The 21,000-nt window shown below is 42.3% G+C and overlaps 1 long non-coding RNA gene across 1 annotated transcript in view; it reads right to left on the bottom strand.

Annotated features, from left to right (window-relative positions):
- Nucleotides 1-14,298, bottom strand: part of LOC127059761 (uncharacterized) — a 142,449-nt gene extending 128,151 nt beyond the window's left edge. Inside the window, exon 1 of the long non-coding RNA XR_007777910.1 lies at nt 14,071-14,298. This is a non-coding gene — a long non-coding RNA (uncharacterized LOC127059761). The remainder of the gene's footprint in view (nt 1-14,070) is intronic.
- Between the last annotated feature and the right edge of the window lie 6,702 nt (nt 14,299-21,000).

Below are 21,000 nucleotides of genomic sequence, written 5' to 3'. Positions count from 1 at the left end.
AAGGCATTTACAGCATGGTGTGGCAAAAAGCTGATAGGCCAAGAAACACTGATAGTGTTTTGTAATTAGGAAATAGTTGGCTTCTGTTGTGTGCATTTTAACATCTGTATTGTCTCACCCTTCTCCTGAGACTGAAAATAGAAGAAAAGCTTTTGAAACACCTCTCAGCTGCCCCATCTCTGGGTCAGGAAGAATATTGTCCAACAAGAGAGCAGAACAAGCAGCTGCTGCTCCAGCAGCTTCACCTTGGAATGCCAACAGGAGGAACAAGCGAAGAAATTCTCCACAAGTGGAGAAATCCAGAATTACTCCTGGAACTAGAGGATTGATGCCCATGGACATCTGCAACTGCCCCCAGCTGTTCTGCCAAGCCCCAGTTTTGGTAATACCAAGCTTGCCAACATCTTACAAGTGACTTTTTCATCCAAAAAATGATGGTAACTGAGAACATGCTTCACAGGTGTGCAAGCAAATCAGGAATGCAGATGAAAAGAGCTGTGGTTATGCTGAATTTACCAAAGTAAATGCACATCTCTGTGCACCTTCCTCACCTCCAGAGGGGAAACAGGAGATGAGAACTGACTTTCTCCAGCCCCATTTCTGCTGGACTGCATGGAAAATTACACAATTATGCATTTTAGTGACCCGGGGAAAAGCTGACAGACATTTTCACTTTACACCAACCTATTGCTGACTCAGAACAGAAGAAATTCAAACAAAAACCCCCATAATTTCCATATCTGACTTCAGTAGGTGGGACTGCTCTCAATGAGGGGGTGGGAGCCATTTCAAAACATTGTTCTCTCCTTTTTAAATTTTTTTTTCATTTGCCTTGGACACCTCCCAGCCTCTCCTTGTACTCCTACTATGTGAGCATGTTTCACACAGAGGGTGAACAAACTCTTTTCTAGAGCTGAGCCCACAGTCCCAGGGCTGCCTTGCTTTAAAAGCCAGGCCTGTCCTGTACATGCAGAGGACATCCAGGAATGTCTGAAGGATTCCTGCAGCCTCCTACTTCTTTCATGTGCAAAACTCCCTTCCATGTAGAAATCTGTGCAATCAAAACTCTCTCCCTGGGATTAGAACCTGGCCCAGACTCAGAGGAAAAGCTCTCAGGAGAGCAGCTACCACTTAGTGACAGCTTCATTGTGATAGAAATGAGCCTCTTGATGAAAATGGAAATTGCAGCTTCATGATGACAAGGAAAATAAAGGTAAGGATATTTTCAATCTAATCTTGTACTGAGAGGAATGAAAATACTTTTTGTGGTCTCAGGTTGGCGTTCTGTTTTGTAGAGTTTGTTTCAATTTCTACACTGAACAGCACCTTAAGAATGGCCTGACCTGAGAAAGACAAATTCAGAGGTAAGAGTGCATAAAGAGCTCTGGTTACTCAGAATTTGCTCCATGGAACTTTATATTTCACCATCAAAAATAACAACAGAAATAAAATAGTTATATATTTGGCCAAGCTACAGCTGCTTTTGGTGAGCAGCTCTCTCTTTTGGGAGATTTTGGAAAACTTTGTGGAGGTATGGCCACTGTGAAATCCAGCTCCTTCCCCAGCTCACTGACACAGCCTCCTTGTGCAATGTCCATCAGGGAAACAGCCACTCCTTTTATTTCAGAAAGGTTTCCTCTCTTCTCATTCTATTACCATAAAAATTTTACCACAAGACTGAGGAACAGATTTTTTTTTTTTTCCCCCTCTAGACCTTAACAAAACTTGTCATATGCTCATCAGAAGTTAACTGCTAGAAAATATTAGGTTAGGTTAGGAGGTAAAATAGTGATAAAAAAGCCCTAAGGATGACTTTGAAAGATATTTTCCCTAGCAAATTATGGAAATCCTCCTGATCTGAAGAGAAATGCAAATTAGCCAAACTCCTCCATATTTCTGACAGCCCCTAAATCTCCTGTTGCTTTGTAAAACCCACTCCAAACCCAAGGCAGTGCTGCTCTGTGCTGCCCTTTATTTAATCTCCCAGCCCACCTCCACAGTGGCCTTTCAAGTTTGGCTCTGAGAGGCCAACTTGGAGCCACGCTGAGATTTGCAGGAGTTGAATGGAAGGCACCAACCTGGAGCTGTGTGTGCCCACGTTCAGCATAAATCCCTCCAAAGCCAATAAAAATGGAGTTAATTATAGCAGTTTCACCATCAATATGTAGGTTATGCAACTCAGGAGAACTCAATAACCATTTTAATGGGGGTCATCACTATTCAGAGAGACGTTGGAGAGAATGCTCTACGTGGCTTAATTGTTTAAATGAAAAGCTTCCAGCAATTTGCAAAGCTGATTTTTATGTTTTCTATAGAACAATGTGTCTTTGCTGCCATGGAACACAGGGGACAACAGAAAACCACAGGCTGGAAGAGGAATGCTCATGCCATCACCTCCAAGCTCCTGCTGGGCACTGGGCATTTAAGCTGGAATGGCCTCTTTTCCCAAAGAGGATTTATTAGAATTAATCAATAGGCAGCTTGGGGATCAAATCTTCAAAACCAGGCAGCACCCAGCAGCTCTCACCACGACCTGAACGTCCACTTCAGCAGATGTTCAAGCAACTGGAACAATTCTGGGAAGGGAAATTGACCCCTTTTGCAGACAAAAGACAAAATGATTTGTATAAGCCTAATTTTTGTTCTCCCCCTACCATTATACTCCGGAGAAAGAGCATTCATGGTTCCTGGGCACTAAAAATAGGTTAATAAAACTTCAAACAGATCAAACTCCTTGCCTGGTGTTGTTTCAAATGCCCATATTTCACAATCAGAATGGCAAGAGACATTGTTTCATTGAGAGGTTCTTCTACCCCCCCTCTCAAAGAACAGACCTTGAAGGAAAATGGAAATTTGGGAGATAAGTTTCCCAGCCTCATGAAAATCTGACTGTGACAAGCCTGACCACAGTCAGCCCCAAACCTAAAACACCAACCCAGCCCCCCAGAAGTGCTCAGGAAAGCCATCACAAAGCTCAGCTGATACCTCCAAGTATTAGGAACATTCTGGAATGATGATGCACGTGGCAGGAGAGGGGCAGGGTGACAGAAGGAGGGGACAAAGGGCAGCAAGGGCCTGAGAAGGGAGAGGGCACAGATTGCTCACCATGACCAAAGCCTGAGAGGCTCAGACTGAGCTGTGAAGTGGGAATATGTATTTATAAGGATAATAACAAACAGCAAACCTCCAAATCTGTCAGTCTCTCAGCAACATAAACTAACACAGAGATAATCAATAAGGGAAAGCCCCTAAGTCATGAATTTAACCTTGGGCTTGGAGCAGCCTGGGACAGGGGAAGGTGTCCCTGCCCATGGCATGGGTGGCATTGGATGGGCTTTAAGGTCCTTCCAACCCAAACCATTCTAGGATTCTTTGAAAACCTCTCAGATCATTTAAAATAAAACCAAATTAAATTATTTAAAAGAAAAATTTTAAATTCTGTAGAAAATTTTTCGTGCTATGGGCAACAAAAGAATTCTTTTTGCAGTACATTTGGCACAAAGATCTCTGGGAAAGCTGGAAAGACTCCTGAAATGTATCTGCTTCCAACAGTAGTTCATGTCCAACCTGCTTTCTATACTCCAACTTATTTATTTAAAACTTAGTAATAAAAAATGGCACTGGGGAGGCTCAAACTTGCAGCACTCAGCAGTTACCTGGTCAAAAGTGCTCAGTCTGAATGTTAAATTAGAACCACCAATTAATATTAATTAAAACAATCCCTGAGGTGTAAAACCTGCCCTATTTAGGGGAAAGGCAACCAAGTCCTACTGGATTTTTCATTATCACACATTGCTGTAATTGGTTCACCCATCCAGATTGTGGCCTTGGGGACACAGAGTGGCAGCTCCATGGCCCCAGGGTCACTGGCTGGGATTTGGGAAGCCATTCCTTCCTGTGGGGAGGAGGGGGTTACAGACCAGGGGACCACAGCTGGGATTTGGAGAGGAAAAATTATCCTGGCTTCCTCCCAGGCACTCTTCCACATCCAATCCTGATGTTTGCCACTTCTTCAGTGCTTCACAAAGGATTCATGCTTGGGAAGGAGGGGAAATGGAATGGTTTTGAGTCCCCTGGAAGGTACTCAGCTCCAAAAATCAGACAAAAAAAATGTGTGATGCTAATGTTCCATTGGCAAACAAGAATCCTCCCTGACACGTTACTCCACTTATTTCATGGCTGTTTTGATTCAAGCACTAAAAGCTCTGCAAAACTGAAATTAAAAAAAAAAAATAAAACAAATCAAAATTTAAACCCTGTAAAAGCAATTTTGCAGCTCGGGTCTTGAGGGATGGACAGAAACTTTGGGCATTCAATAATTGAAGCTGCATAAGCAACAGCAACGGGCAGGATTACAGAGCAGAGCTTTTGAGAGGCATTTCATGGGATTGCAGATGCTCCAGCAGGCACACAAGCAGGACTGGTTAAGTTCCCAATGCATTTTTTAAAGAGGGAATTAGAGCTATCCATTCCAGGTCATTACTCATGGAAGACAAGGAGACTTCCAGCTTCTCTGGTAGCTGGTTACTAAAGAACTCTGTTCTGGGAACACACTCCTCCTATTATTCCCCCCAAATTTTATATAATAAATATAATTCTAATATATTTGGTTCTTCATAACTGAAAAATAAACCTGATTATCAACATGTATTCCTGGCCTGCCCAGTGCCTCTTTGCAATATTATTTTATCTCATTTGCACCATCAGGAAATCCAATTTTCAATGGGCTAGAAATCTGCTTCCTTTACTTTCTGCCTAAGAGAATGCCAGAACTGTTTGTTCATGGGGGTGTTTATTATTGGAATGCCTTGTGTCAAAAGGGGTGAAACACCCAAAACAGCTTCCAGCTGCAGTTTTGCTCTGAAGCCACCCTGGCAGCAGGCAGCATTGGACACATCTGGATGCCCCAGAATATGGGACAGGATGAGCAGGGACTCTGTGTTCTGAGGTGTGGGAAGCTGCAGCTTTCACCCCTCAAAGGACACCTTGGGAATGTCAATGAGAATCCTGCAGAGCCTTAACTTTTTTTTGTCAGGGTTGGTATTAAATGTGTGAGGTGGTATTTCTGGTTGGGACTCAGGTGTTTTTTACTTGTTATCTATGCTACAGTCTCATAAACTGTGAGCTCTACAGCATTTTATTCTAACCAACTAAAAATGGAGCCCCATCTCTCTGTCTACAAGGCCTTCTAAGGATAAACTGTCCAATTAGGAAATGACACCTGAATTATTTTTACTTTTAACCCAATAACCAACCACCCATGGCCTGCAACGTGGACTTTTTTATCTAATTACAAAATACCCCCCAAACCCATGGAGAAGAAGGACCGGTCTCTACCCTAAACCCTCCATTTTGCTTTATATATATTTCTATATTCTAAAACTTGAAACCCCAAGTTTCCCACCATGTGATATTATACACTTCTATTTCAACTACACACCTATAAACCCAGTTCTTGCATTCAATTTCAGAAACTCTTCCATGATCTCCCAGGTCAAATCTCTCTTAGGAGTCAGTACCCACCAGCACAAAAAATCTAAAATTCTCAGTGACCAAAACTCCAACAGAATCCTACACTGTACCCCAAAATATTTTAACCTGTGTTGCAGAGTCACTGAAGGACTACATAAAAGAGAAGGCTTCTCCCACTCTGTCCTGCTGAAGTATTTTGAGGAGTTTTTTATGAAAAAAGCATGTGTGTGATGTTAACCATGCACATTACAAGGTAATACAGCTCTTAAGTACAATCACCCAGCAGATTTCCAGTATCTTATAAAGCCCTGGTGCTCCCACATCTCTTGTTTAAAGAATCCATGGTTTCTTTCCTCCCTTGGAAACCCCAGTCTGCTCCTCATTTTTCCTTAGTGATGCCAGTTTACTCCCCAGAACAACACCTCCAACTAAAAAGACCTCAAATGCATCCATACAAAATACTTTCTAATTTTTGTTTAAAAAAGTGATGCTTTTGCTGGACTGTGAAGTTTGTGTCTTTGTTTACATTAATTATAATTCAGTTCAGCCAAAACCTAATTATCTAAGCACCTCTACCCAGGCATCCATCCTCAGAAATGCTTGGATATAAATTTGAACCTTGAAAATTTAGGCTATCCCAGCCTTGCTCCTGCAGGTCACATTGGTTAAATGGAAATAAAATATTGCCTTGTTTGCTTTTGCATTGAAACTTTCTAAAGAAGTCAATCAGGTAAATAATAATAATGACATTAATAAAGCAAGCAAAAATTCCCCCCCAAAATCTAAAGGCAAGACATGAAAACAGGATTTGAAGGCTACAAATACAGCATTCCCAAGAAAAGTTGGGTTTTGGCAGGAAGTTTCTCTTGAGAGGAAGGGCAAAGCCAATTCTCAGTGCAACACAATAATTTCCATTATACATTAGAGAACATTTAGGAATATTTGGGAATGTCACCTATCCCAAGTTTGGATTGTGAGTACCATTCCAAACCCTTGGATACCAGGAGAAATCTGGCACAGTTGCAGGATGTCATTTCATCTCCACTGCCTGCTCACTGAAAAATTTATGTGCCCATTACTACCTCTGATGATTATAACTATGTCATTTACTTGGTCTAAAGTGGATGTCAGAATATACCTTGTCTTGATGACAGCAATAAAGAAATCAAAGGGAAAAAAAAATCATTCCATGGCAAAAAAAAAAAAAAAAGTGATTAAAATTGCTATGAAATTCCCATTACTGCTGGACCCCTGATAAAAATCATGACCTTGGCAATCAGCACTTGGAGGGAAGTATTAGCAGGGCCACTGGTAAAAGGAAATCAGCTCTGAAGTCAACAAGAAATCATCAAGTCAACAAGAATCCATCAAGGATTGCACTCACCTATTAGCCCCGTGGCAGCAGCACATGGCTGGGCCTGCCCTTGCTAAGAACCAGGCTTTAAGTGAGATTTTCAGGGCCCAGCTCCCATCTGGGGCTCTGCTGGTGACACATTTGCTTTGGGAGGCTGTTCAAGGTGTTCCAGGGCTGCTGCAAAGCCCCAGTGCCACAGGGCATGGCCTGGGCACACCTTCCTCTCCTCTCTGACTCCAGCTCTTACCCTTGTCCATGGAAAATTACATTGGTTTGGTTCTTGTCCCCATGTAAAAATGAAAATCCAACATTTCTGCCTCTAAAGGCACAAAGAACATGAAATACATGCAGTTACCACAGCAGTGACTGATCTGTCTCCACAACAAAAATAAGTGGCATTTTTACAATATTTTTTCCCTGCCCCTATTTTCCCTATTCTTACCACAACACCTTCTTCTAAAAATCAATGTAACCCTTCAAGTTCCTGGTTGTAAGATGAATTGATTGTACACAGAAAAGGTCACTTATTTCAATAAAATGCAAACTCTGGGCCTGTTTCCTCATGGAGCAGAGCCTGGGAGGGCTAAGCACTGAAGATTCCCAGGGCAGGAGCTCTGTCCCCAAAGCTTTGTGCATTTGGGACAGTCCCTGTACCTCTCCTTGGCCACAGGTTCCAGACAGAAGGAAAACCAGAGAAACAGAGGCAATAAATTTCTGCAAAACCTCTTTGAGCTCTCAGCTATAATGCAACCATTGCACAGGAAAGTGCCTTCTTAGCCTGAATCTTCCTGCCTTTAGAAATTAAACTTTACACAGATAACACAGCAAAGCAACAATTCCAGTGTAAACACAAAAGCAGCAATCCCCAAAACAGCTCAGAGAAGCTGTTTCACCTGTTTCTGTGAACTCATTATCTAAGCACATATACCCAGGCATCCATCCTCAGAAATGCTTGGATATAAATTTCAAATTTGAGAACTTAGGCTGTCCCAGCCAGGAGAGCACTGCAACTTTACAGGAACCATTTGCTAAATGGAAAGAAAAAAACTCTCCTTGCTTGCTTTTGCTTTGAAACTTGCTAGAGAAACCAATTAGGCAATAATAGTAGGAATAATAATAATAATAATTATGAAAACCAACCCCCCCCCCCCAAAAAAAAAAAAACAAAAAAAAAAACCAAAACTAAAGGCAAGCACCAAAACAGCCAAGGATTTGAAGGCTAAAAAATAAAAATTTTTCCCTGGAAAATTAGAATTTTTGCAGTAATTTGTGGTTGGGCTGGAGACTGAGTGCATTTTGTCTAATCTTAGTTCTAGAACATGCCAAGGTTAGGAAATATGGACTGAGAAATAGCAACATCAACACTGCAGCTCTAATCATCCCCATATAATTTATATAATTTAAGATTATTTTGGGTGCATCTGCTGAGAAGTTGAGTTGATAATTCAGGCCCACTTGTCAGACTTCCACACCCTCCTCTGACTTGTCCCCAGCACTGGGGAAGAAGTTATCCATGGACACCAATGGACATAACAGTGCAGGGAAGCAGTCAAGGCTCTTCTGCCTGCTTTCTGTAGTGACAGCATGGGAGGGAATGGCTTCAAACCAAAGAGAGAAGGTTTGGATTGGGTATTAGGGAGGAATTGTTCCCTGGCAGGGTGGGCAGGCCCTGGCACAGGGTGCCCAGAGCAGCTGGGGCTGCCCCTGGATCCCTGGCTGTGCCCAAGGCCAGGTTGGACAGGGCTGGGAGCAGCCTGGGACAGTGGAAGGTGTCCCTGCCATGGCAGGGGTGGCACTGGATGGGCTTTAAGGTCCCTTCAACCCCAAACCATCCTGGGATTCCAGATCCCATCCTAGAGGCAGCCCCATTTCTAACACTCCCAGACTGCTCCCATCTTCAATGCCCTCAGGAAAGCTGGAGCTGTCTCAAACCCTGCAGGGAATCCAGCCCATTTCTCAACCCATTAGGGACTCTGGGCCTGGTGAAGCCCTAAACCTTTCCAGGTAAGGTGGTGTTGGCTCCAAGGATGGACTCGATAACCTTGGAGGACTTTTCCAGCCTCAATAGCTCTATGATTGTAAGCCACAGGAAATTCCAGGTAGAACCCAAAAAACCCCAGGAGTCACTCAAGATTCCCGAGGGGTGAGTGGCTGCAGTGCTGGAGGTGCCCCCTGGGCAGGGTTTGGGGAGGGGTGGTGGCAAACAGGCTGGCACAGAGCCTGGGGCTCAGCCTCAGCAGCAAACCAAGCCCAGGTGATGCACACTCTGTCCTTTTGCCCTTTCTCTTCTCCCCAAACTGAAGTGCCAAAGAGATCCAGGTTGATGCTCTCAAAGCCAGGGGATTGTCTGAGATCTGGGAACACAAACTGTGCACAGATAAATGAAGAGCCACTAGATGTTCAATCCCTATCCAGTCAGACACAGCCTCTTGGAAAAGCCTTAAAGGCTTTTCAAGCCAACAGCCACTTCCAAGGGATTATTGCTGCACTGACACAGAACCCTGGACATGGGTGTTCCTATCCAGAATTGAGTGTCATGGATAATTGTTCTCTGGAAAGCAGTAGGACAATGTCTGCCAGTACAAATTCTCAATAAAAGCTCATTTTTCATATTCCAGCCCCATTCTGGCTGGCCTGAACATTCAGAGCCTTAATTGATGCATATGTGAAGCATTTCATGCACCCCTTGTTAAAATCTCCTGCAGGAAACCCCTCCTCTCTTCTCAACAAGATGCCAAGAGAGCCCCAAGGACACAACAGGATTTACACCAGGATTGCTCAGTGAGAAGAGCTATTTCTTCTGTTGACATTCTGCTTGCATTGAAATAGAGAAAAAAGTCTTCTTACTTGAGGGACTTCCTTTAAGCTGGAATCTAAACCATCTGATACATCAAGAGAGGTCTGAGGTACCCAAATAAAGGCCTGTCTTCTTTTGAAAATTAAATATATTAATTTTATATATTTATATATTTGTATGTTTTTATATTTCATATTCTTATATATTTTAATATATATTTATATTTTTTAAAGTTTATTTTTCTAAGGTAAACAGAGTTGGTAACAGAGTTGTGATCTGGGTGTGAAAATGCAAAACTGGTCCAAGAATATGTTCTGGGACAGAGATCTCAATCAGGATTGCTCTAAGACCTTTGCCAGCAGGCTTTTTACCAGTCAGCCCTGGAGAGAAAGAACTGTACTTAATAAAAATGTTTGAAATTTCTCTATTTCTTTCTACATAGAATGGCAAGTTCAAATTTCACATTTTGTCAAGAGCAGATATTAGACCCACAAGCAGGAGAGAAGCCCCCAGAAACCAAACCAATGCACAAAGCTCTTATGTCATGTCTGAAAGATCATATAAAGCTATCAGAAAGATTAATTCATCCACCAGAAAAGGGGCTTAACCTTTAAGGTCTAAGCAATCCTGTGTTTTCTCTGCAGTGTCAAACAATGGAGCATCAGCCTGAATCTGAAATCTTACATGAGATGAATGACATTTCCTAAATCAGGGACTTCTCTCTTGTTCAGGAGAGCCAATCTGCCTGTGTCACCCCAGGAGCCGTTCAGGGGTGTGTCAAACTGCCAAGCCCAGCCTGGTATTTGGGATTCACCCCTGGAAGGTGGTACATGGCTGGAGTGAACATTCCTGAAGGCACATTCCACCTCAGCCAAACCCCTCCCCATGAACTGCAGCCAGCAGGCAGAAATAATAATCTGAAATCTTCATCAACAGAGCTCAATCCTCAGCTTGCCCCATCCTATTTCAGCCTGGACTCCCGTGGAGAAATTGCAGGGGCATGTCCATCCCAAATGTGCTCTCATTTCTGACAGGGAACCTGCTAAAAGTAATAAAAATGCATTTGCTGCTGAGCTGGGGCATGGGCATGAGGGGATCTTGGGCCTCCTGCTGTTCAGACAGATCCCAGGGCAGCACTGAGCACCTGCTCCCTCCCCACCCCTTCCCCTTCCTCAACCTCACTTGTATTACATTCATCTATTGTCCAAGACAGCCATAACTGGAGCTCACTAAATAAATTTGCTTAAGAAATTTATACAGGGTTTGAAAGTTTAATGCAACTGCCAAAGGATTTTGGAGTGCTGGGAGAATTCATCTCACTACTCATTACATTTATTGATTCCAATCAAGCTTCCAGACATCATCATAGGTGCCACTGCTAAGAAATAAAAAGTTTCCTGGAAATCTCCACGTAAATCTGAAGTGACTGCCAGCTTTGGGGAAGGGAGGAAAGCTAAGGAAGAGCTGTGTAATCTAGATGCCAGTAAATGCTCATGGGTTGTCAGCCACCACTGGAGGAGCTTTTCTCCAACACTGCTTCTATAACCAGCCCAAGAAGAGACTTCAGCCCTCCAGCCTGCAAAAGGGCCAATACCCATAACAGTGCTGTCTGTGAATTCAGTCAGGGGTGAAAAGCAAACAGGCACTTCCACACATAAAGGTTGGGTTGTTTTTCTTTTCTTTTATAATTAGAAGCTGAATCTAGTTGAAGGCAGGAGCTGAGCAGCCACGCAGTCATCCTGCACTAAATAAAGAGAAAGAATAACTTTGCTGCTGCCTCTGCCCTCCAGAACGAGTGGAGGCTTCTCATTTGAGGATGGAAGAAAACAACACCTGTGAGTTTTGGAAATAATTTACCACATTTGCCTGAGTTAATCTGAGAGGAGAAGAAGAGTGCATGTGAAGGGATGAAAAATAATGACACAAGATTTTTTTGTTTTCTACAGCTCCTACTCCAATCCTCCCCTAGGACTGGAGAGCAAACCACAGCTAATGCTGAGGGAACACCACAACCCAGCCAGCACTTCAAAGAGTTTGGCTGAGTACAGCATGAGATAAACATTTTATTTACATGATGGAAAACTGATTTTAATATAATTGCTTTTCACCTATTTTTTTTTTTTTGGTATGTGTGCATAGTGGTATGGGAGATATCTACAGAATTAATGTAAGCTTCTGAGTAGTGACAATTACAGTCAGTCATCTCAAAACTATCAAAATCTCAATCTCAAAACCTCAATCACCTCAAAATCATCAAAAACTCAAATTAGCAAAACCAAAACCACTACAGAGTGGTATAGATTATAGAAGGCTACACTGGAAAACACTGGGGAGAAGAATTATTCCAAAAGTTTGCTGCAACTCTGAGTTTTTGAAGTATCATTTTTACTTGTAGTGGTTGCAATAAATAGGAGCAAGTATTGAAAACAGGCCCATGTGAAAAGACTTTTCTAGATCACCTGTGAGCTAAAAATTTCTTGAATTGGTTGGGGTGGCTCCTATTATAATAGAATAAATATTTTAAAACTTTCCCATTTCTGAGCATTTTGCTTTCTATTTAAATTTCTAAGAGAACAAGACCTGCAATGCTAAATAGAAAAACGTCAATAGCTTGCCAAGAATTCCTTGATGTTTGCCATTTTGCACAAATACAACCTGGATGTCATTTTATCCTTGTTAGGCCTTACAAAATTAAGTTAAATGTAAACTATAAATAATGACCAGCCTGTTCCATTTGAAATTTCTGTTTTTTTCTGTGTCATCATTTGACTTTGTAAACGATGGTGATTTTGAGATATGTTCTTAAACAGCACCATAAAAAGTAGCTTAAAACTTCCTGTCTAGGTTGATTGTCAACCTGTTGTGTCCACAAAAATAAAGGAATTTTCTGCCTAGATGACACCTAACCTAGTACAGGAACCTATCAAGCAGCAGGATCAACCTGTGGAATTTTGTGTGCAAGTTTCCATTAGCTGATGGTGGTGGGAAGGATTTGCTGCTCCACTCCTGACACAAATGAGAGTTTATTGCTGACTACCCCTTGTAACTAAAAGCACAGGTACAACCCTAACAACCTCACAGCAATTTTATTCTCTAGTAACTCAACCAAGAGGGACAAACAACTAGGAGAGGATGTGCTAAAATGTAATATATAATATTAAAAAATAACCAAATAAAAAAACCCCAACAGAAATAAACTATTTCAATGTTGCTTTTTGAATATATTTGGAGATGTCACTGAGAATCACCAGCACAAATGTTAATTAACCAGGCTGGCTGACAAAGGAAACAGATGTGAGTACTGTAATCTTATGCACTGGAATTAATTACATCAAATTTTAGGTGATGACACAAATAAAGGTCAGGTTGTACTGCTGAGATGATCAAGAACACAAACTGCAAATCTATTGCAACATTTAATAACCCCCCATTCCCCACAGGGCAGGAACCCTTTCAGGCAGCTGTGTGATGAGCAAATACTTAAATGTCACACCTGGAAAATTACCCAACCTGTGCCTCCCACATCAGATGCTTCCCTTTTAAAACCCAACTAGAGCAGCTCTGTTTCTGATGCATGGAAGACAATTCACACTCTCTTTCTAATTGCCACTAATTGCCAGCTACAATTTTATCCACAATTCCAACCCTGAAAAGGATGCTTTCCATCAGCTGCAAACAGATAAGGAAAGGCTGGAAGGGAACATTACTCTCATGTGTTTGGATATCCCCTGCAAACCCCAGTTAACAATGTTTTATCCAGCCCCATTCTTCAATTCTACTGAATTGTGGTATAAAAGCATCGAGTAATGTGATAACTGATCTCATCTTCAAGCTACTTTTGAAAAGCTACTTTCATTCTTACTCTCCATTTCCATTCTGTATTTATCTGATTTCAGCCTCCTACATGGATCCTGACCTGCTCCTTTCTGTCACTCCAATCTGCCTCCAGTATTCAAGCATTTCATTCAGTCTCTGCACCTCTAACCTGTCAGGTGAGAGTCAGCTCCTTAGAAAGTTTCATCCCCAGATATTTGATCACCAGAACCAACATAAAATTAAACATCAGGCAAATTTACTAAACTTAAGCAAATTAACACATGAGGTGTTAATGGTTACCTTTAATTAAGATATATTTTAGAGAGAAATCACAAGGTTGGGTTTCAAGAGGAATTTTTTCCTGGAAAGAGTACTCAGGAATTGGAAGGAAGACATTGGTGGAATCCCCATCCCTGCAGGTGTCCCAGGAAGGGCTGGAGGTGGCACTCAGTGCTCTGGGCTGGGCACAAGGTGGGCACTGGGCACAGCTGGGACTCCATGGGCTGGCAGGGATTTTCCAGCCTCAGGGACCCTGGGATTGTCTGCTTTATTATTAAAAAAGTATTTATAATTAAAAGTGTATTCCCTGCATCTAACAGCTACCCCAGAAAAAGAAATTAAAGCTTCTCACCTTTCAGCCCTGGGTTGGTGTGTGGCTTCCAATGAAAGCTCCAGCTGACTGCACTGTATTCCTTGTTATCCTCTGGGCACTTCTCTTCCACAGCTCCCCCAGCCTTGCTTGTCAGCTGCACCTTATTCCAGGGCCAGGCAGAAGCACCCGGGGCATCATCCCAAAGCAGCTCACTTGTCCTCCCCCTGTGCTGGCTCAGCAGGCTCCTCCTGGTGCTGCAGGCAGGGAGAAGCCCATGCTCTGTGGGAGAGAAAGCCAGGGTAAGAGAGGAACAATAATCCCTTTGGATGTGAAGGAACCTGGAGCCACTGACAACACACAACATCCCTCAGCCATGGGTCACACGCTTCAAATTGTGATACTCATGAAATTGAGCAACACTTCAGGACAAAGCTAATCCTGCTCCAAAGCAGGAAATGCTCCAATGTAGGAAAAGCACAAACCAGGACTTTTCTAAAGTTTCTGAAACAAGTTACCCACAAAAATCATATGGGAGAAGTGAAGGTGTTGGAAACATCAGTGTTGGAAACATCAGTGTTGGAAACACCAGTGTTGGAAACACCAGTGTTGGAAACACCAGTGTTGGAGTTACCGAGGCAGAATTAATTGACCTCTGATGTACAGATTTACCATGAAACCATCAGGAATCACTCCTTTGCTTCTGCCTTAGGCTCAACACCAGAGGGGGAAGAATAAAGCAAATGGTAGAGCCAGAACTTCTGAATGCTTGGATTCCTAACTTCCAAAAAGAACCCTTTGATTACAGCCCTTGTACAGAATGCACACACACACATACACACACAAATGTGGATCGCCCCAGTGGCAAAGGCTTTTCAGCTGAAAGAGAAAGATTCCTCCCCAAAACAAAGGCTGGCTCTCCATCACAAATATTCCCCACTCTCCTCCCCTGGTGACAAAGAGAAAGCAGCAGCAATTGCACAGGAGCTGCTCTCAGACAAGTGACATTTAGCCCAGTGTTCCTCCCGTCGCTGGCAATCTTCCCCCGCTCCAGTGTGCTCCCATTAATAAAGGATTCAGAGGTGAGCAAGAGCTCCTCAGAATATGTCAAGGACTGGAGGAGAAATGCAGCATCAGGGAGGAAAATCCATTAGAAAAATGAAAAACAAGATCAAGCCAACCATGAATCTCACACTGCAGGACTACCAGGTTGCCTTATTAAATTGCACGTAAGGAGAAAAATAAGTGAAAGGGGTGAGATTAGGAAAAGCAGAGACCTACACAGTACTGAAGCACCTGAAAATCTCCAGGAATTCAAATAACATATTAAAAAAAATTGAGAAATTTAATTATGTTCCCAGGCATTTTTCTCTACAAAATCTACACATGAACATATCCTCTGTTTTCCAGAGCAGTGAGTGTGTGTGGGAAGAAAGAGGCTCTAATATTAAGGCATTTGTTCCAAAAACTTCTCTTCTTCTTTGTTTTCACCTACCAGACTTCCCTGTCTGATCCATCTTTCCCTCTTCTTCAAGGTTTTCCTTCAGCAAGGATGTGGTCAAGAAAATCCTTGAATACTCACCCCAGAGCAAGAAATTTGGGCAGGAGATAATAGACTAAGCAGCCTGCAAAATGCAAAGGTTCAAAAGTCTCAGGTGCTCGACTAAATCCAGAGGTGTGACCTTAATTAAGCCATCAAATTGCTTTATGATTCAGAATCAAAGTGCAGCATGCCCCATCCTCTCCTATTTCCATCAAATACATGTCCTGGACATAGAGGGCTCCAGTTAATTAAGAAGGATTGCTGAAATCATGTAAAGCATCAGAAAAAAACTCAGAGGTAGGGTCATTCATCTCCAAAGGGAGCATAAAAAAATTAACAAAATCACTTTGCAGCACTCGAGGGGTAAAAAATTGAATGATGCCCATTCTTAACTTAAAAATACTTTGCACTTAAACTTTGCAGACCTGGGTTCCCAAATGGGAAGTGCATGTGCTGTGGACCCCAGTGAATACAACACAGAATGTTTCACTATGTGCCTGCTCATTAACATTTATGAACATATTAATTAGAGCAATCCTTAACTCTGCTCACAGTACAAAAGCACTGCATACATTCAAAATCAACTGAAACCACATTAAAGCTCTCAAATTTAAGGATGAGAACTGCCAAGGTTCAAAGAGCAGGGAGCAGAACAACTGGCTAAAAGTGTTCCAAATAAACCAATCCAAAGATCAGAATATTTTAAATACATTTTAAATATAGTATCAGAATATATAAATCTATATCTATCCAAATATATCAATCTATATATCAGAATATAGAAATGTTTTATATCAGAATATTTTACATTTAATAGCAGAATGTTTTTCCTGTTCAAAGTTGACTGTATTAATGAAGGTGTTTCCTATGAGAAGACATACAATAATTTGAGTCATTTTAAAGTAAAAGGTTAATGGATATAAATTACCAAAACTGGTAGAGACAAATAATCTCATTAAGCCTGCTGACATTCCAGGATTCAGTTGGAGCAGAACTGCACCAATCAGTGCTTGAGCAGCCTCTAATTAATTTGTTTTCTCAGCCATACTAACTGTAAGGAGGAAGAAAAGTTTCCCAATGCCAATCCCATTTTGGGGAGAACCCAGGGGTGTTTTCAGATCAGGGGAACAGAGCCTTGTGAAGAGATTCCCTGAGATCAGAACAAACCATTTAAACCAACAAACCATTCTTGTCCTGCTCAGAAATGAGAGGTGGACGTGACCAGGAGCAGACCCTGGTGATGGGATCCAAATCCAAATAAAGAGTGGCAGCTCCATAGGAAGAAGCCCTTCCCAGGAGCACTTTTCTGACTCAGTTCCTACATCTCCTCTTTGTTCTCCTCTCCAAGCCCGTCTTCTGGCAAGAAATCTCCCTCCCAGAGTGCTGCTGGCATCTCATCACTGACACATCTGTTTCAAGCCAAGGCTTTCTTCATCTTAATGTAAAGAGATCCATCAGCAGAAAAATGCCAAATGATCTAGTTGTCCTCAGCAGTGACCAAAGCTCCAAACTGGATTTCTTATTTAACTGATTCCATCCAGAACAACTCAGGTTCCAGGTTCTCACTATCACCTTCCATTCTTTCTTTGCTGCACCACAAAACTCCCCCACCAAACCCACAAAAATGAATATATCTATTAGATTAATGCTTGACTAACAGCACCAGTCAGTGCAACTGCAGAAATACTTCATTTTTACAACTAAACACAGCAGTGGTTCTATTTTCAGCTGGCACAGCTAAAACACTTTGCCTGGATTAGTGTATTTTGAAATCATCTGGTTAATAATTGCCCAAATGGAGAGGATGTTGAGCTGGGGTTGCAGCAGCTGAAATTAGACAGATCTGTTTCAGTATTTCTCCCTTTTTAACTCCAAGCTAGGACTGAGTTTTGTCACTAAAGCTGGGAAGCAGAATCCTGTTCATACACATAGGAATCATCTTCCTCATCTTCACATTTCTTAAAAGAAATCCTGGCCAAAATTTCATCTGCAAACTTCTGGAATTCCTCAGAGCACATCATCCCTCATGAAACTCTGTATGTGAGGAAATGGTTCCATTCTGGCCCCAGCAGAAATTGGAATGCCAGGGCTATGCTTGAAGCTTCTCAAAATAAATGTGAATGCTCTGGGTCTGGTTAAAGGGATCTGTCCCAGACTTGTCCTGGACAGAATCATGCAATGGTTTGGGCTGGAAGGGACTCAAAGCCCACCCAGTGCCACCCCCTGCCATGTCAGGGACACCTCCCACTGTCCCAGGCTGCTCCAAGCTCCAAAGTCCAGCCTGGCCTTGGGCACTGCCAGGGATCCAGGGGCAGCCCCAGCTGCTCTGGGCACCCTGTGCCAGGGCCTGCCCACCCTGCCAGGGAAGAGCAGAAAATGCAGTTCCATAACCAAGGTTGTCATGGTAATTAAATGCCTCATGGCAATGGTTTTGCTCTAGTCTGGTGCTGTGCAATTTAGGAATAACCAATTCCAGTCAGCCTATGAAGGTATTTAAAGCAGGGGCAAAGGATTTTCAGGTGTACCTGGTTTCAAATATCTTCTACACCTGAACATGTGCTGGTATTTGAATTTAAATCCATTGCACATCATCTGTTTTATCCTTAGAAATTTCAGACTTTCCCTTGAAGAACATTGAAATGAATGAAAAACTTTGAGATACAGATGAGGCAGGCTGAGTCATAACCCATTTTACAGAGAAATCCAGAGCTGTGCAGCCACATACCCTGAAGGGGCATGACCAGCTCACTTCTCCTCATGCCCCTCACCAGAATTAAGAGCTGCACCTCAGACACCCCAGCAATTTTCTGCTTCACAAACAGCAATAAATGACAGAGTTTCTGCAGAGCCATGGGATGGCTGTGTACATAAATATAGATACACTTGGTTTGTTCTGTGACCGAACACCTGAAAAGGAGCAAGACAAGGAAAAATTAGGTTTTCAAGAACAGCTTGAAATGCACCACAAGAATATTCAGTATTTCCTCTGTTCAATGTACTCTGTTCCACACAGCACACAAACCAATAAAGTTATGCAAGTTAGAGCTTTTAAAGGAAACCTTAAAGTTGGGCTCCACAATTTGTATTGCATTTTAACATTCTGAGTATGTTGCCTGCTTCTGACTTTTATCAACCAAAAGAGTTTAACCTGGAGCCAGAATTCCATTAAAAACAAACAAAATCCCAAACCAAACAACAACAAAACCCACAAACAACAACACAAACAAACAAAACCCCACCTGAAAATACTTAACCTCTTTCAAACTGACATAAAACTGTCCCTTACACCTTTTCTTATTGGAACTTTAACCCCAAGTTGCAATGAATCAAAATAAGTATTGGAATTTCCTGCAGACACACCCCCAACATGCCTCATTCTGAGCTAAGTTTGAAGGGTTTAAGTTTAGTTGTCAGTGCTCTGAAGTAAACAATATATTAAAGATTAAGAAGTCTCCTCCTATGCCTGTGGTGTTTAGTCAGCTCATAAACACTTCATAAAGTCAGCTGGGTGCAAAGGCACAGAGTTTATCTCTAATGTGATATTTAACTTGAATTTTACTGGAAGCAATGATCAAAATTCAGATGGTTTAAATCTCCATGAATCATGGCTGCAAACCTAGACCTTCTCAATACTTCTGACTGTACCAGCAATTAATATCTTCTATATTGAGTCTATTCACCAGGTTGAGAGAATCTAAAATTATCCCTGGGCTACAAGGGCTGATTTCTCTGTCTGCTGCACAGGCAGCTTTCCTGCTCCTCATCTGCAGGGAATCCTCTGCCTGGTGCCTCCACATCTCATATTCAAAGAGAGACTTCAAATAATGTTCTGGCATTTCTCCAGCACTAATTCTGACACAGTGAATTCAGCAGGGAAATGCCAGATCTGGCTGGGCTCCTCAAGGGGTGGGGTTGGCAGAGCTGTGCTAATGCTCCTCCCCTCTCTCCCTGCTTCCATTGCAAATCATTTTCATACATGTTTTCCTAACCAAATTTGATTTTGTCAACATATCCAGTGGGTTTACAATACAGGCATTGTTGCTGGAAATGTCAGTGCTCTAAATGTGATTCCTGATGTAGCCTCTCATAGGATATTGAGAAAGAACCAAGTAAATTTATTCTTTCTATCTAAATGTCAGTTTAGGTGTAAAAAACCCTAAAGATCATGAAGGGAAGAAGAATGTGCACTGTGTATCTAATGTGATCACTTGGATAACAAACAAAATTAAATCTGTTTTGTGTGAGAATACTGAACCCTACAGTGGAGGATGTCAACAGCCCCTTTAAAAGGATATGTATGTTACAGATATAAATAATTTTACAAGACCCTTTTTATTGTTATCATAAAACCTCGAAAACATGATGGAATCAAAGCCATATTAGAGTTTAAAATACCATAAACCAGAAGCTATTATATCACTGGCATACAGGATAATTTAAAGGAAGACATAATCACTAAATCAAAATTTATCTTGCATCAGTAATAGGAGAAATGTGTTTTCATCATCAATTCCCCATCCAAGATCCTCCACAAAAGTCAACACTGCCTCCATTTATAAAAAATAATTGGAGGGAAGTTGGGGTGTTTGCATGGGTAAATGACTGGTTATGGAGGTGGGGACTGAAGGTAGGATGGAGAGAGGAGTGCTCAGGGCCAGCCAAGGCAGGAGCTGTCCTGCCCACAAAGCCAGAAGGGGTCTGGGAAGGTGACATTCCGTGGATGAGACAAAGGAAGTCCAGACAGTGATGCTGAGAGCCACCTGCAGGGATGTGCAGATGGACCTTCCCTGTCTCAGTGCCTGAGCAATCACTGTGATGGATGGGAGGCAGCAGGAGGAGATGTGGAGTCACGGACCCGAGGGGAACATCCTGGCTCTCCACACAAAATGATGGATACCTGCTGCATGCTGATATGCAGGAGCAGCAACGTGGGGCTGCAACTATTAATGCTGGCAGGAAATTGGTTCAGACTCCTTGACAGCCACTTAAAAAAGCAAAATAAAATAATAGAAAACAGGAAAAAAAAAATTGTTTATTTGTAAAACCCTCAGTGCAAACTTGTTGCATGTAATTCTGACTGCTCACCTCAACAGGTGTATCAGGGACTTAGAAAGGGGTTTGAGGATGGGAAAGAAAGCTGAAACCTGATGTCTTCACAGAGGAATAAGAGAGGTGTGGCACACCCAGAGCAAAGAGTGACAGCCCAGCCTTGGGATCAGAGCATCCACAGCAGTTCCAGACAAACAAAAGGCTGGGGGCTTTCCTGCATGGCCTGTAATTAGGCAGAGGAACTCTGCTCCAAGTTCCATGAGTTCCCATGGGAAGAGTCTAAAAGACTCAACATCTATGTGGAAGCCAGACCTCCTGGATATACCTCTGGCTTCCCAGCTGCCACAGCATGTGGAGCCTGAGAGAGCTTGCTGAAGAAT

Source organism: Serinus canaria, chromosome 6, assembly GCF_022539315.1.
Source record: "Serinus canaria isolate serCan28SL12 chromosome 6, serCan2020, whole genome shotgun sequence".
In the NCBI taxonomy this organism is placed as follows: Eukaryota; Metazoa; Chordata; class Aves; order Passeriformes; family Fringillidae; genus Serinus; species Serinus canaria.
Note: the sequence above shows the minus strand (reverse complement) of the source record. Positions and strands in the feature narration are given on the sequence as shown.